This window comes from Eptatretus burgeri, unplaced genomic scaffold, assembly GCF_056783735.1.
Source record: "Eptatretus burgeri isolate ZD-2024b unplaced genomic scaffold, Ebu_testis_v1 Ebu_testis_scaffold_3155, whole genome shotgun sequence".
In the NCBI taxonomy this organism is placed as follows: domain Eukaryota; kingdom Metazoa; phylum Chordata; class Myxini; order Myxiniformes; family Myxinidae; genus Eptatretus; species Eptatretus burgeri.
In genome coordinates, this window is record NW_028225103.1 from 107,069 (window position 1) to 125,000 (window position 17,932).

At 43.6% G+C, this 17,932-nt stretch overlaps 1 protein-coding gene across 30 annotated transcripts in view; it reads left to right on the forward strand.

Annotated features, from left to right (window-relative positions):
• The first annotated feature begins 9,140 nt into the window (after nt 1-9,140).
• Nucleotides 9,141-17,932, forward strand: part of LOC147006715 (uncharacterized) — a 77,597-nt gene continuing 68,805 nt past the window's right edge. For 9 of the 30 annotated variants that reach the window (XM_085868036.1, XM_085868038.1, XM_085868033.1 and 6 more), the window contains exons 1-3: nt 9,142-9,910; nt 11,169-11,389; nt 12,939-17,932. The exon at nt 12,939-17,932 is cut by the window's right edge and continues 1,177 nt beyond it. The gene's annotated coding sequence lies outside the window, so the exon portion shown is untranslated. Of the gene's footprint in view, nt 9,911-11,168; nt 11,390-12,938 lie in introns of all 30 variants that reach the window. The other 21 variants (XM_085868041.1, XM_085868040.1, XM_085868027.1 and 18 more) reach the window with 7 other exon arrangements.

A 17,932-nucleotide genomic window follows, 5' to 3' on the forward strand; every position in this document is an offset into this window, starting at 1 on the left:
CCAGTTGAAACTTTGGACTTTACTTTTAATTTGTTACTTTACCTTGAGTCACGTGACATATCTGAATTGAAACAGGTGTCCACGGGGAGTTTAAATCCACAATGATCTGAAATGGTAACAATCATCACACACACACACACACACACACACACACACACACACACACACACACACACACACACACACACACACACACACACACACACACACACACACACACCAGTGGGGTTTACACTAATTACAATCCTGGAATAAAATGTTTGTGTGTTCTTCGTTAAGGAAGAATTACGTCATCATTTACAACATGGAGGTTTTCAAAAATGGGAGGGACATCGTTACCTTGTTAGCTGGGGTAGTTTATGTGATGTGGAGCTGTGTAATTGGTCATCATTTCCTCGTTAGCTCGGGCAGTTTACGTGATGTGGAGCTGTGTAATTGGTCATCATTTCCTCGTTAGCTCGGGTAGTTTACGTGTTGTGTAGCTGTGTAATTGGTCAGTTCCTCATTAACTTGGGTAGTTTACTTGATGTGGAACTGTGTAATTGGTCATTTCCTCGTTAGCTGGGGTAGTTTACGTGATGTGGAGCTGTGTAATTGTTTATCATTTCCTCGTTAGCTGGGGTAGTTTACGAGTTGTGGAGCTGTGTAATTATTTATCATTTCCTCGTTAGCTGGGGTAGTTTACGAGTTGTGGAGCTGTGTAATTATTTATCATTTCCTCGTTAGCTCCAGTGGTTTACGAGTTGTGGAGCTGTGTAATTGGTCATCATTTCCTCGTTAGCTGGAGTGGTTTACGAGTTGTGGAGCTGTGTAATTGGTCATCATTTCCTCGTTAGCTGGGGTAGTTTACGTGTTGTGGAGCTGTGTAATTGTTTATCATTTCCTCATTAGCTGGGGTGGTTTACGTGATGTGGAGCTGTGTAATTGGTCATCATTTCCTCGTTAGCTGCGGTAGTTTACATGATGTGGAGATGTGTAATTGGTCATCATTTCTTGGTTAGCTGGGGTAGTTTACGTGATGTGGAGCTGTGTTATTGGTCATCATTTCCTCGTTAGCTGGGGTAGTTTACGTGTTCTGTAGCTGTGTAATTGGTCATTTCCTCATTAGCTTGGGTAGTTTACTTGATGTGGAACTGTGTAATTGGTCATTTCCTCGTTAGCTGGGGTAGTTTACGTGATGTGGAGCTGTGTAATTGTTTATCATTTCCTCGTTAGCTGGGGTAGTTTACGAGTTGTGGAGCTGTGTAATTATTTATCATTTCCTCGTTAGCTGGAGTGGTTTACGAGTTGTGGAGCTGTGTAATTGGTCATCATTTCCTCGTCAGCTGGGGTAGTTTACGTGTTGTGGAGCTGTGTAATTGTTTATCATTTCCTCATTAGCTGGGGTGGTTTACGTGATGTGGAGCTGTGTAATTGTTTCTCATTTCCTCATTAACTGGGGTAGTTTATGTGTTTTGGAGCTGTGTAATTGTTTATCATTTCCTCATTAGCCGGGGTAGTTTACGTGTTGTGGAGCTGTGTAATTGTTTCTCATTTCCTCATTAACTGGGGTAGTTTATGTGTTTTGGAGCTGTGTAATTGTTTGTCATTTCCTCATTAGCCGGGGTAGTTTACGTGTTGTGGAGCTGTGTAATTGTTTATCATTTCCGCATTAGCTGGGGTGGTTTACGTGATGTGGAGCTGTGTAATTGTTTATCATTTCCTCATTAGCTCGGGTCGTTTGTGTTGTGGAGCTGTGCAATTGTTCATCATTTCCTCATTAGCTGGGGGTAGTTTACGTGATGTTGAGCTATGTAATTGTTTATCATTTCCTCGTTAGCTTGGGTAGTTTATGTGATGTGGAGCTGTGTAATTGGTCATCATTTCCTTGTTAGCTGGGGTAGTTTTCGTGATGTGGATCTGTGTAATTGGTCATCATTTCCTCGTTAGCTGGGGTAGTTTACGTAATGTGGAGCTGTGTAATTGGTCATCATTTCCTCGTTAGCTGGGGTAGTTTACGTGTTGTGTAGCTGTGTACTTGGTCAGTTCCTCATTAACTTGGGTAGTTTACTTGATGTGGAACTGTGTAATTGGTCATTTCCTCGTTAGCTGGGGTAGTTTACGTGATGTGGAGCTGTGTAATTGTTTATCATTTCCTCGTTAGCTGGGGTAGTTTACGAGTTGTGGAGCTGTGTAATTATTTATCATTTCCTCGTTAGCTGGGGTAGTTTACGAGTTGTGGAGCTGTGTAATTATTTATCATTTCCTCGTTAGCTGGAGTGGTTTACGAGTTGTGGAGCTGTGTAATTGGTCATCATTTCCTCGTTAGCTGGAGTGGTTTACGAGTTGTGGAGCTGTGTAATTGGTCATCATTTCCTCGTTAGCTGGGGTAGTTTACGTGATGTGGAGCTGTGTAATTGGTCATCATTTCCTCGTTAGCTGGGGTAGTTTACGTGTTCTGTAGCTGTGTAATTGGTCATTTCCTCATTAGCTTGGGTAGTTTACTTGATGTGGAACTGTGTAATTGGTCATTTCCTCGTTAGCTGGGGTAGTTTACGTGATGTGGAGCTGTGTAATTGTTTATCATTTCCTCGTTAGCTGGGGTAGTTTACGAGTTGTGGAGCTGTGTAATTATTTATCATTTCCTCGTTAGCTGGAGTGGTTTACGAGTTGTGGAGCTGTGTAATTGGTCATCATTTCCTCGTCAGCTGGGGTAGTTTACGTGTTGTGGAGCTGTGTAATTGTTTATCATTTCCTCATTAGCTGGGGTGGTTTACGTGATGTGGAGCTGTGTAATTGTTTCTCATTTCCTCATTAACTGGGGTAGTTTATGTGTTTTGGAGCTGTGTAATTGTTTATCATTTCCTCATTAGCCGGGGTAGTTTACGTGTTGTGGAGCTGTGTAATTGTTTCTCATTTCTTCATTAACTGGGGTAGTTTATGTGTTTTGGAGCTGTGTAATTGTTTATCATTTCCTCATTAGCCGGGGTAGTTTACGTGTTGTGGAGCTGTGTAATTGTTTATCATTTCCGCATTAGCTGGGGTGGTTTACGTGATGTGGAGATGTGTAATTGTTTATCATTTCCTCATTAGCTCGGGTAGTTTGTGTTGTGGAGCTGTGTAATTGTTCATCATTTCCTCATTAGCTGGGGTAGTTTACGTGATGTTGAGCTATGTAATTGTTTATCATTTCCTCGTTAGCTTGGGTAGTTTATGTGATGTGGAGCTGTGTAATTGGTCATCATTTCCTTGTTAGCTGGGGTAGTTTTCGTGATGTGGATCTGTGTAATTGGTCATCATTTCCTCGTTAGCTGGGGTAGTTTACGTAATGTGGAGCTGTGTAATTGGTCATCATTTCCTCGTTAGCTGGGGTAGTTTACGTGTTGTGTAGCTGTGTAATTAGTCAGTTCCTCATTAACTTGGGGAGTTTACTTGATGTGGAACTGTGTAATTGGTCATTTCCTCGTTAGCTGGGGTAGTTTACGTGATGTGGAGCTGTGTAATTGTTTATCATTTCCTCGTTAGCTGGGGTAGTTTACGAGTTGTGGAGCTGTGTAATTGTTCATTTCCTCGTTAACTGGGGTAGTTTACGAGTTGTGGAGCTGTGTAATTGTTTATCATTTCCTCGTTAGCTGGGGTAGTTTACATGTTGTAAATCTGTGTAATTGGTCATCATTTCCTCGAAATCTGGGGTAATTTATGAGTTGTGGAGCTGTGTAATTGTTTATCATTTCCTCGTTAGCTGGGGTAATTTACGAGTTGTGGAGCTGTGTAATTGTTTATTTTTTTTTTCGATGTTCGTTTTCTTTTGAACATTTTCTAAGTTCGTGACCTTGTGACCTTGACCTTGGGACGAAAATGAAAAATCGAGCTCCGTGGGGCTATGCAGGTGCCATTGGGCTAACCAAATATCGAAACCCCTGCCATATTCGACAAACCCTCTCGGAGAAGATGTAACTTGAAATCGGCTACCCCCTAAAAACACGTTTTTTTGGGCGTGGCTCCGCCCATAATGGGAGCACCACGCCCATTCTCAGGAAAACACAACGAGATCATGATATAAACCTCCCACCCAAATTTTATCAGGATCGGATCAAAACCCACGGAGCTATGCTCGGGACAGACAGACAGACAGACACACACCCATGACGAATATAGTGGTCACTTCCTGACTCGTGAACCAATTGTACATTTTCCATAAAATTAATTAAAAACGCAAAACTAGAACATCTTGGTTGGATAAGTGTCCACCCCCGTTGAGTTAATTCTTGGTGGAAGCATCTTTGACAGCAATTACAGGTGTGAGTGCGTTATGATAGGTCTCTACCAACTTTGCACACCTTGATTGGGAAATATTTTCTCATTCTTCTGCACAAAACTGTTCAAGCTCAGTCAAGCTGTGTGGGGAGTGTTGATGGAGAGCAATCTTCGAGTCATGCCACATATTATCGATTGGATTTAGGTCGGGGCACTGACTGGGCCACTCAAGGACATGTATCTTTTTGTTCCTTAACCACTCCAGTGTAGCTTTGGCTGTGTCCTTCGGCTGTGTCCTTTGGTTGTGTCCTTCGGGTCGTTGTCATGATGAAAGGTGAACTTCCGTCCCAATTTCAGCTTTCTTGCAGAGGGGAGCAGATTTTCCACTCGGATTTTTCTGTATCTTGCTCCATCCATTTTCCCTTCCATCCTGACAACTGCTCCAGTCCCTGCTAATGACAAACATCCCCTTAACATGAGGCTGCTACTACCATGCTTCACTGTCGGGATGGTGTTCTTTAGGTGATGTGCTGTGTTGGGTTTGTGCCAAACAACGTTTTGTATTTTGGCCAAAAAGTTACATCTTCGTTTCGTTAGACCACAAAACTTTTTGCCACTAGGCTTCAGAATCTCCAGAGTGTTTTTGCACACCTCAAACGAGACTCATGGTGAGCTTTTTTGAGTAATGGCTTCCTTCTTGCCATCCTACCATGCAGGCCAGACTTGTGGATTGCTTGGGATATTGTTGTCACATGCACACAGTGAAGTCTTTCCCATAAAGGCCTGTAGCTCTTTCAAAGTTACCATTGGCCTCTTTGTCGCATCTCTGATCAGTCTCCTTGCTTGGCCATCCAGTTTGGAGGGACGGCCTGATCTCAGCAAGGTCTTGGTGATACCATACACCTTCCACTTATTAATGATTGTCTTGACTGTGCTCCAAGGGATATTCAAGGCCTTTGAAATATTTTTATACCCATCCCCTGATCTGTGCCTTTCCACTTTATCCCGGAAGTCTTTTGAAAGCTCCTTGGTTCTCATGGTTGAGTCTTTGCTGTGAAATGCACGACCCAGCAGAGGAAACCTCCAGGAACAGCCAATTTTATTCTGAAATTATCAGAATCACAACAATTTAAAACAGGTGGAGGCAAATTAACTTGGTGTGTGATTTTGAAGGTGATAGGTTACTCCCGAGCTAATTTATAATTGCTATTATAAAGGGGGAGGGGGGGGAGGTGGACACTTATCCAACCAAGATATTCTAGTTTTGTATTTTGAATTAATTTAATGAAATTTGTGGAATTTATTTTTCACTTGAAAGTTCTGGGTTATGATGTGTAAATAAAGGTCGAAAAAAATAATATACAATAAAATAAAAAGGTGAAAAATTTGAAAGGGGGTGAAGACTTTTGGGTATTTTGCCCCGAAGCCACTAACTTACGAAGGTGGTTTTGGGGTATTTTGGGTCTTCGACGTCTTCAGTGGTCTTGAAGGGTCTTCAACGGTCGAAGGGGTGTCAGCAGTGTCAAGGGTCGGAAGGTACATTCCAATAGTACATAATTAATAGACTACGTAATTAATAGCCAGTGTGCCACTGAGTTCAAAGAGTACGTAATTAATAGAGGTATAGTCACCTGGTTGAATCGGATAACCAGGGAAGGACTGGTAGGTGTGGATGGCGCACAGAATATGTAACGGAGAAGAAAGGTAATACCTATTTTGGGGGGCAACCCTCTCCCCGGACAACTGCGTTCCGAGATTGATTTGGAGCCGAAAAGCGGTGGGCGGAGTTTGCGGTGGTGGGCGGGGCCATCGAGCTCGCATCCTGAGATCACGTGATCGTCCTTGGAGACGAGTCACAGGAATGTGGTTGCTTTACTTTATCTTGCATCACGTGATCTCCATTTTCATTATTCTTCCACATTGTGTGCACTAGCCCAGAGACAAGGTAACTTCCTCGTGTTGGAATCACCATCACTGTTTCAGCAGTTGTTGAGGTTGGTCGGGCTACAGTTTTACATTGTTTTGAGAGGAAAACAACGAGAAGAAGAAGTACAAATTGGCGTTTTCGCGATTCAGAAAACGCCAAGAATAAGTTATGGCTTGGATGTTTTCAACCCAAGCCGATGCCCCCTCCCCAAGAAAAAACAAGGACAAATGTGTCCAAGAGCCACGTCCTAAAGGTTTTGTCTTCACCAGAAGAAGAAGAACAAGAAGAGGAAGAAGAAAAAAACAACAACAACTTCCGATATTTCGTCACATGCCTTGATTGAGCCAATAACGAGACTCGTCATGGACGATCGTCGTTCATGACGAGAAAATCGTGTATTTACGAAATTACAACACATTAAATGGAATAATCTTAAAATAGTAACGTGAACTTTTCGAAACTTTAAAGCAAATGTCCGAATATATTTAAAAGTTCATGATAGACGCTCTCAAAAGGCACCCTCAATGCGAGGATGTGTACGGGTGTTTAGTATTTAAGGAGATCCGGATCCTGTATATAAAAGAGCTGAGTCCAAAAGGTTTTGTCTTCACCAGAAGAAGAACAAGAAGAACAAGAAGAGGAAGAAGAAAAAACAACAACAACTTCCGATATTTCGTCACGTGCCTTGATTGAGCCAATAGCTCGTCGTTCATGAGGAGAAAATAGTGTATTTACGAAATTACAACACATTAAATGGAATAATCTTTAAATAGTAACGTGAACTTTTTGAAACTTTAAAGCAAATGTTCGAATATATTTAAAAGTTCATGATAGATGCTCTCAAAAGGCACCCTCAATGCGAGGATGTGTACGGGTGTTTAGTATTTAAGGAGATCCGGATCCTGTATATAAAAGAGCTGAGTCCAAAAGGTTTTGTCTTCACCAGAAGAAGAAGAACAAGAAGAAGAACAAGAAGAAGAACAAGAAGAAAACAAGAAGAAGAACAAGAAGAAGAACAAGAAGAAGAACAAGAAGAAGAACAACGCGGAGCTCTCTTAGAGCCACGTCTCGCTACGCTATGCGAGACGCGGCTAAAAATATATAACAATATAAAATTAAAAAATGCAAAAACTTCAAAAAAACACAAAATATAAATAAACAAATAAGCATTTTGCATTTTCTTATTTTGATCTGGTGTTGTTAAATCGGTGTCGTGTTGATTGGCTCAGGCATGGTGAACTGAATGGCTGCCACCTGTGTCCAATTTCCTTGTGTTCCTTCTAAAAATGCTTATGATTTCACTCATTAAGAGTTTATGAGTGTATCATTGTGTACGCATTAGAATGGGTGGCCAGTTTTTTTTCCCGGATCATTCCTCCATATGAAGCACTACCGCACTCCATGGTAATTAAATTGAAATACAATAAAGATTTTGAAGGTTACAGGGAAAAAATTATTTTGGAAGTTTACTGCCGTTGATGCAGAATATTTTACATTAGCTGGGGTAGTTTACGTGTTACGTTAAATTAGTTCTATCTATCTAACACGTTAAATTAGTTCTAACACGTTAAATTAGTTCATCGTGCCTGTTGTTTGTATCCTTTATGACATTCAACATTTACATCTTAGTTTTTAACAAATAAAAGAAAACATTATCTGTATGGGATCAAACAACATCACTCTTGACAAGTCAGGGCCTCAAGCGAACAGTTGAGAAGATAGTTTGTGATGTCACATCTCATGAAATCGTTTTATGGCTGCAGGTTTCAGAAGGTGAACATTCCACAATCTGATCACGATACAGCCAACAAATCCACCCAAAGGTATTTCATATATCCAAACAACCATTTCATCAAACAACATCAATTAGGCATTTCACATATTAATTAATTGATTACATGGGATTACATACATATTAACCCCCCCCCACTAACTTTCGTCGAAATCCTAATCACTTAAAACATGTAGAAAAAAGAAATCGAAATTTTGTTGAAAAATGTTGCAAAAACATTTTTTTTTCTCCAACAATTTTTTTGGGGGGGGGGGGTGGAAATCACTTAAAACATGTAGAAATGCAAAAAAAATAATTCTCTGACAATTTTTTTTGGGGGGTGGGGGGGTTGGAAATCACTTAAAACATGGAAATGCAAAAAAAAAAAAATTCTCTGACTTTTTTTTTGGGGTGGGGGATTGGAAATCACTTAAAACATGTAGAAATGCAAAAAAAAAAATTTTTTTTCTCTAAATTTTTTTGGGGGGGTTGGAAATCACTTAAAACATGTAGAAATGCAAAAAAAATAATTCTCTGACAATTTTTTTTTGGGGTGGGGGGGGGGGGTGGTAATCACTTAAAACATGGAGAAATGCAAAAAAAAAAAAATTTTTCTCTAACAATTTTTTTTTTGGGGGGGGGGGGGGGTTGGAAATCACTTAAAACATGTAGAAATGCAAAAAAAAAAAATTCTCTGACAACTTTTTTTTGGGGGGTGGGGGACCAAGTCCAAAATCTAATGGCATGATCCTTCGCCCATCCCTACTCCCCCCCCACCAAGTTTCGTCGAAATCCATCGAGTTTTTCACGCTCACGCCGGGGGTATCGCTATAGCTCTCTGTTCTTCGAACAGGCGAGCTAAAAATGAATCTTTATCTCAGGAAGGGCATCCAGCGTAAAACCTGTGCCAAATCACGATGAGGATCATACGGATGATCCGCAGTGGCGACCCCAAACGGGAGCAGTCGAAAGAAGAAGAAGAAGAATCTTTACCTCAGCAACACCAACAAAAATAATCTTAAATCAACCAATCACAAGCGCTTCCGAATCAACCAATCACACGATGACCTCAACGGCCGCGCTTTTCCAGAGTTCAGTTGCAGTCACCAAACGCTTTGGTGAAAATGAAATAATTTACATTCAAGGTAATAATAATATCACTCACAAATAAAACGTTAAACAATCATTTTATAATCGAACAAAAATAAAATTAATGTTAATCTCGGCACACGAACAAAAATAACGTCGAACCAACCAATCACAAGCGCCTTGAATCAACCAATCACAAGCGCCTTGAATCAACCAATCACAAGCGCTCCCGAATCAACCAATCACAAGCGCTTCCGAATCAACCAATCACACGACGACCTCAACGCGCGCGCTTTTCCACAGTTCAGTTGCAGTAACCAAACGCTTTGGTGAAAATGAAATAATTTACATTCAAGGTAATAATAATATCACTCACAAATAAACCGTTAAACAATCATTTTAGAATCGAATAAAAATAAAATTAATGTTAATCTCGGCACACCAACAAAAATAACATCGAACCAACCAATCACAAGCGCCTTGAATCAACCAATCACAAAGCGCTTCCGAATCAACCAATCACAAGCGCTTCCGAATCAACCAATCACACGACGACCTCAACGCGCGCGCTTTTCCACAGAGTACAGTTACAGTAACCAAACGTTTTGGTGAAAATGAAATAATTTACATTCAAGGTAATAATAATATCACTCACAAATAAACCGTTAAACAATCATTTTATAATCGAACAAAAATAAAATTAATGTTAATCTCGGCACACGAACAAAAATAACATCGAACCAACCAATCACAAGCGCCTTGAATCAACCAATCACAAAGCGCTTCCGAATCAACCAATCACAAGCGCTCCCGAATCAACCAATCACAAGCGCTTCCGAATCAACCAATCACACGACGACCTCAACGCGCGCTTTTCCAGACAACAGGTAAGAAACACTTTGGTTCTCAAATGGAATCTATCTATAATTCCAGTAATCTCTGTGTGTGTGTGTCTGTCTGTGTGTCTGTTTGTCTGCGACCGCCGTTTCTCGACGATCACCGGTCAGATCTGATTGAAACTTGCCAGGAGTATTGCCGGGGACCCGCGGATGTGCCTTTTCGAGGTTTGATATCGATCGGACGAGCGGTTCCCAAGTTACGGCCATTTATCTGTCGACAAATGACAAGACACGGTGTTATGACGTCACGAATGACGTCACAATTAATGTTTATTTATTTATTTTTTGCACGATTGACGATCCGATTTGATTGAAACTTGCCAGGAATATTGCCGGGGACCCGCCGATGTGCCTTTTCAAGGTTTGATATTAATCGGACGAGCGGTTCCCAAGTTACGGCCATTTATCTGTCGACCAATGACAGGACACGGTGCTATGACGTCACGAATGACATCACAATTAATGTTTGTTTATTTATTTATTTATATTTCTTTTGCACCATTGAAACTTGCCAGGAATATTGCTGGGGACCCGCGGATCTGCCTTTTCGAGGTTTGAGAGAGAGAGAGAGAGAGGCTGCACATACTGGCACTCACCCACGGGCACGCACCCACGGGCCCGTACTCGTAATTTTAATACAAAGTGATTGACGATTCAAGATGAACATCGATGAATATAATAATATTTACCTTGGCGAACACACCTGGTGGACAACAAGGAGAGATTAAACTCGGACATCACGTCATTGTGGTATTTCATTCCCGATGAGGGTTTTTTATCGCACCGTGTGTGGTGTGAACTGTGCGCGGGGTGAACCGCATCCATCTATTACGTACTCCATTGGGGAGGAAGTGGAGGCAGAAAACACTTTTGAAATCGAGAAAAGAAAGAAGTACCAGGAGTAGAGGACAAACACGTTAACAAGTATAACTAGAAAGGCGCTCGGTGTGGCGTGTACCTCCGCCACGTGATGCCTGATCCACGAGAACATATCGGGCTCAGTACATCCCTGAAATATCTTCGGACACAGCACCATATCGATTTTGTCCCGATCAATGGTGAAGAATCACTAAAAAAAATAAATAATTCTCGTATCCAGATCCGGGTCCGGATCTTCAACAAAATCGAATCAGTTCGTCCTCGTCACACACCCAACCTGTCCACCGAGTTTCGTCCGAATCCGTCAACAAGTTTTTGAGACATCCTGTACACAGACATACAGCTTAGTTTACTCCCGACCACACAGGAGGATCACACGGTGATCCATCACGATGCGATGCTCCGAGGATGATGCTCCATCGGTCCCAGCCGCGTATGACCCAATCCTGCAAGACCCGCGCCGCCATTGAGGTTTTGCTTCAGCTCTTTGACCACGGGCACCGCTACCTGCCGCCATTGAGTAGCTCGGAGTGTGTGCTGGGCGTGCACTGACGTCCGCGTGGCAAGCTCCTCACCTGGATGATGCAGGTGAGTCCAGGTGGTCACCCTCGTGTGAATGATGAACGTCATTGAGGGAGAGAATTGGGGAAGAAAATATGAGGGGACGAGGTCCTAATAACAGGCTCAGACGGATAGAATAGCTGGACCGTGGGAGTATGGACAGTGCAGGACAAGGCAGGTAGAACAAGCCTTTTGCAATCTCTGTCCAACAACCTCTTCTATGTCTCTATCACACTGATTACACTCAGACTGGTTAGACTCACACTGATTAGACTCACACTGATTAGACTCACACTGATTAGACTCAGACTGGTTAGACTCACACTGATTACACTCAGACTCGTTAGACTCACACTGATTACACTCAGACTGGTTAGACTCACACTGATTACACTCCTACTGGTTAGATTCACACTGATTACACTCAGACTGGTTAGATTCACACTGATTACACTCAGACTGGTTAGATTGACACTGATTACACTCAGACTGGTAAGACTCACACTGATTACAATCAGACTGGTTAGAATCACACTGATTACACTCGGACTGGTTAGACTCACACTGATTACACTCGGATTGGTTAGACTCACACTGATTACACTCGGACTGGTTAGACTCACACTGATTACACTCTGACTGGTTAGACTCACTCTGATTACACTCGGACTGGTTAGACTCACACTGATTACACTCGGATTGGTTAGACTCACACTGATTACACTCGGACTGGTTAGACTCACACTGATTACACTCTGACTGGTTAGACTCACTCTGATTACACTCGGACTGGTTAGACTCACACTGATTACACTCGGACTGGTTAGAATCACACTGATTACACTCAGACTGGTTAGACTCACACTGATTACACTCAGACTGGTTAGATTCACACTGATTACACTCAGACTGGTAAGACTCACACTGCTCAGATTCACACTGATTACACTCAGAATGGTAAGACTCACACTGCTCAGACTCACACTGATTACACTCAGACTGGTTAGAATCACACTGATTACACTCGGACTGGTTAGATTCACACTGATTACACTCGGACTGGTTAGACTCACACTGATTACACTCAGACTGGTTAGATTCACACTGATTACACTCAGACTGGTAAGACTCACACTGATTACACTCGGACTGGTTAGAATCACACTGATTACACTCGGACTGGTTAGACTCACACTGATTACACTCAGACTGGTTAGATTCACACTGATTACACTCAGACTGGTAAGACTCACACTGCTCAGATTCACACTGATTACACTCAGACTGGTAAGACTCACACTGATTACACTCAGACTGGTTAGACTCACACTGATTACACTCGGACTGGTTAGAATCACACTGATTACACTCGGACTGGTTAGACTCACACTGATTACACTCAGACTGGTTAGACTCACACTGATTACACTCAGACTGGTTAGAATCACACTGATTATACTCATTATCCTGTTTGATTATACTGGTTGATTTGATTATACATGTAATGATTTGATTATACATGTAATTATTTGATTATACATATAATGATTATACTGTTTTGTATCTTGGTGCTCAGATGAAGAGAAGAACATGTTCTGGTGTGCGATGGAGAACTTGATGGAAAATGTGAAAGATGAAGAAGTTGTTGTGGTTGGAGGAGACTTGAATGGACATGTGGGAAGGAGTCCAGACGGTTTTGAGGGAGTCCATGGGGGTTATGGATATGGTGTGAGAAATGGAGAAGGTGAAAAGGATCTTGGAGTTTGCTGATGGAGCTGATTTGTTGCTCTGCAATACTCAATTCCAGAAAGCGAAGAATAAGCTTATTACATACACGTCAGGTGGGTCGACGACAACCATTGACTACCTGATGGTGCATCAGCGAGATAGGGGAAACCACCTGGTTGTCTGCGATATAAGGGTGAAAGGTGCGCGGAGAATTCGGCGGGTGAAGTACCAACCGAGGATGAAGGTGTGGAGGTTGAAAGAGGTGACAGTGAAGGAAGCATTAAGAGAGAGGCTGAGTATGGTTGAAGATGATGTGGTTGAACTTGAAAGTGGTTGGATGTCAATGAAAGATAGTCTGTTGGGAGCCGTTGGTGAGGTATGCGGATGGACAAAAGGACCACCGAGGCACTCGGAAACATGGTGGTGGGGTGATGAAGTTGGAAAGACGATTGAAGAGAAGAGGAAGAAGTTCAAGGAATGGCAAAAGGCAAAGGATATGGTGGAAGAAGAGGTTGCACATGAAAGTTATAAGGGAGCCAAGAAGGCTGCAAAGAAAGAGGTTGCAAAGGCGCAGGAGGCCCATAGGAAAATGTTTGGAGAACGCTTGGATTCGGAGGAGGGTAAGAGAGCGGTATTCAGGATTGCAAAGCAGATAGCGAGAGAGAGATTTGATGTGACGGGGGTGAGTTGCTTGAAGGATGAAGTGGGACAAATCGTTGTGGACTCAGATGGAATTAAAGGAAGATGGAAGAGATATATGGAAAGGCTGTTGAATGTAGAAAATGAATGGGATAGAAACATCGAGAGTAACCCAGTTTTAGGACCAGCAGAGAAGATAACTGAGAAGGAAGTCGAGGAAGCTATCAGAGCAATGAAGAGGAGAAAAGCAGGAGGGCCGACGGGAGTTGTGGGAGATATGTTGAAGGCAGCGGGAAGTTGGGGTGTGAAGAGAACGACAGAGATCTGTAATCTGGTGGTGAAAGAAGGCCGCATTCCAGTGGATTGGGAACCGAGTACCCTCGTCCCTCTCCACAAGGGGAAACCCTCTGGACTGTGGCTCCTATAGAGCAGTAAAGTTATTGGAGCATGGAATGAAGGTATTGGAAAGGTGTTGGAGAAGAGGATAAGGAAGAAGGTAAAGATTGACGAAATGCAGTTTGGATTTATGCCAGGAAGAGGAACGACAGATGTGATTTTTATTGTAAGGCAGTTGCAGGAGAAGTACATGGAGAAGAGGAAGAAGTTGTTTTTTGGGTTTGTTGATCTGGAGAAAGCATTTGATAGGGTCCCACGTGAAGTAATGGCATGGGCATTGAGGAAGTTAGGAGTGGAGGAATGGTTGATCAGAGTAGTGATGGCCATGTACGAGAGAGCACGCACAGCTGGAAGGACGAAGGATGGGAACAGTGGTGAGTTTGAGGTGAGGGTACGAGTGCACCAGGGGTCGGTACTAAGTCCACTTCTATTTGTAGTTGTGATGGAGGTGCTGGCTCGGAGCGTAAAGGAGGGTTTACCGCGGGAGCTGCTGTATGCAGATGATCTGGTGTTGATTGCAGAGAGTGTGGATGGACTGAAGGAGAAGATGAACAAGTGGAAGGAATGTTTGGAGGCAAAAGGTTGGAAGGTGAATATCGGAAAGACGAAGGTGATGGCAAGTGGTAAAGCATGTGGTGAGGTGGAAAGGACTGGGAAGTGGCCGTGTGCCGTGTGCAGGAAGCGTGTCGGAGTGAACTCCATTCAGTGTGCAATGTGTGCTGAATGGGGTCATCGAAAATGTAGTGGGGTGAGAGGGTCATTAACCGGTGTGGCAGCTACATTCAAGTGTAAGGTGTGCGTCGAGGGAGCAGCAGATGAAGGAATTGTTGAGTTGGATCTCAGAGATGGTGTGAAGCTGGAAGGGGTGAAAACATTTTGCTATCTCGGAGACATGCTGAATGGAGAAGGTGGATCGGACTCTTCGACGGTTGCTAGAGTGAGATGTGCACGGAAGAAGTTTCGGGAACTGAGTGGCGTGCTGACGAAGAGGGGAGTGTCGTTGAAGCTGAAGGGAAAGGTGTATGCTTCATGTGTGAGGAGTACGATGATTTATGGGAGTGAGACATGGGTACCGAACATGGAGCAGCAGGAAAGGCTGGAAAGGGTGGAAATGCGAATGGTTCGGTGGATGTGCGGAGTATCGTTGAGAGAGAGGAAGACAAATGATGACTTGCGGAAGATGATGGGAATAGAGTCTGTGATGGAGGTTGTGAAGAGAAACAGGTTGAGATGGTTGGGTCATGTGTTGAGGAAGGATGAAAGTGACTGGGTGAGAGGAGTGTTGGAAATGAGTGTAGTCGGAAGTAGAGGACGGGGAAGACCGAGAAAAACTTGGCTAAATGTGGTGGAAGAGGAAATGTGGGCAAGGGGATTAAGAAGGGGAGATGCAGAAAACAGGGTAAAGTGGAGAAGATTGTCATGGGGCCCGCAAGGCTAACCCCCGCTTTAGCGGGGAAAATGGCCTTTAAATGCTTTGTGTGTGTATCTTGGTGCTCAGGCACTTTTATAGTTCCCTCCACCACCGAAGGTGAAGGAGGTGATGTTTTCACCCCCTTTCTATCTGTTTGTTTGTGTACAGGATGTCTGAAAAAGGTTGTGCATGGATCTGCATGAAATTTTGTGGACAGGTTCGGTGTGTGACAAGGACGAACTGATTCGATTTTGGTGAAGATCCGGATCCGGATCCGACTCCTGGAATGTTTTAAGTGATTCTTCACCATTGAGAGACAGTGCTAAACCGATATGTAGCACGATATCTCTAAAAGTTGTGGACGGATTCGGACGAAACTTGGTGGACAGGTTGGGTGTGTGACAAGGACAAATTGAATACATACATACACACACACACACACACACACACACACACACACACACACACACACACACACACACACACACACACAAACACCATGATAGACATCCCTGTATGCACATGAAATTATCTGTCACTGAAAGTGATAGAGGTTGGTTGCCTTTTCACCCCTGTCTCTGTCCATTTGTTTGTTTGTCTGTTCACCAGACATAATCTGCCGAACTGAAACTTTCCTCCCTCAAGACGTCTCTGCCTCCCAAGTATCTCTCCCTGATTACTCCCTCCTCCAGCATGACAGACCTGAGACTCGTCCTGGTGGAGGAGTTGCTCTCTTCATCAAAGATTCCATTCTTCACTCTGCCCTCACACCCAGAGGAATACCTCTGGCTGCGGCTTCCCCTCCACTCCCACCTCATGTTTATATGCGTACTGTACCGTCCACCAAACAGTGATGACTCCATTTACACCTCACTCTCCGAAAACATTGACCAACTTCTATCCTCTCATCCAAACTCTCTCTTCCTTTTATGTGGTGACTTTAATTGTCATCATGCCAGTGAGCTCGGTGTGGGTATCTCTCTCACCTGTCAGGGCACTTCAGCAAAAGCTTTCAGCGACTCATTGGGACTGACTCAGTCGGTCAACTTTCCGACCGGGATCTCAAGCAACGGTACTCTATCTCTTCTGGATCTGATTTTGACAAATGTCCCTGAAAATGTCCTGTTCTTCCTCCACTCCAATCGGTTCTTCTGACCACGTGCTTGTCAAAGTGGACATCTCTCTGGCTGTCATCAAAGAACCACCTCAACGCCGTCGAGTCTGGCATTTCACTCAAGCCGACTGGCAGGGTCTTCAAGCAGCCATCAAACTTCTAGACTGGTGTCCCATCGCTACTTTTGCTCTCCCTCATGTACAGATTTATCCCCTCTCATCTTCAGTTATCCTACCCGGCCATGATTTACTGAAGCTTGTGGTGAGGCAGTTGTCCTGAAACAACTTGCCTTTCCCTCATGGAAAGCAAATCCAACTGAGGGTAATCTCAGTTCCTTCCTTAAACCTCGGAACAAGTGTGTGTCTTCCCTCAGTAGAGCCAGAAAACAAAGTCTTTCTAATCTCAAGTCTGAACTCTCAAACCTCTATCCCTCCTCCAAATCCTGGAGGCGTCTAAACAAATCTGTTTCTGGTGTATGTTCCCCCTCCATTCCCTCCCTGACCTCAAATGGCTGCACTGCTGATACCGCACGTGAAAAGGCTGAATGCCTAAACTCGGTGTTTGCATCTAAATCTTGTGTCCGAAACCCATCGCTTTCTCTCCCCAGTCGCATCCGACTGTCCCTGGACTCTGTGTCCTTTTCTACTGACAAGGTAGAGAACTTGCTGTCAAACCTCGACTCAGATTCTGCAACCGGTCCAGACGGCATCAGCCCACGTGTCCTAAAAACCTGCTCTGCTGCTCTTGCTCACCCGCTCTCTGTTCTGTTCACCCTCTCATTTGCTCAAGGTCATCTGCCATCTGTTTCAATGAGCCGAAATGATCCTCTACGCTCCACTTCAGGTGCACCACAGGAACACCATCAGTGGTCGATTCATTCTCATAATGGTCATCAGAAGGGAACTCTTTGGACCAAAAAGGGTCTCAAGTTTTGTGTGTGTGTGTTTTTATTTTAAGTGATTCTTCACCTGACCGCCAAATGTCACGGGGGATTCGCATCCCACACTCCTGATCAACAAATGTCACAGGGGTGGCCTGCCCAGGTTCACCCCCAACCCAAATTGTGGTGACGCCCGGTTGAAGCCGCCAACCTCCCGGGACGGTCGTGCGGTACCTTATTAAGAGGATGCGCACACGTTGATCGACGGGCACTTTAGTACGTGCTCAAAGGACATGGCGGATGGAAATGTTAGACGGGCGAAGGAGCACGGCACAGGAGCACTGTACCAGGACAGCACAAGGGTGTTCGTCCCGCGAACCCCACGACAAATGGATGAATACA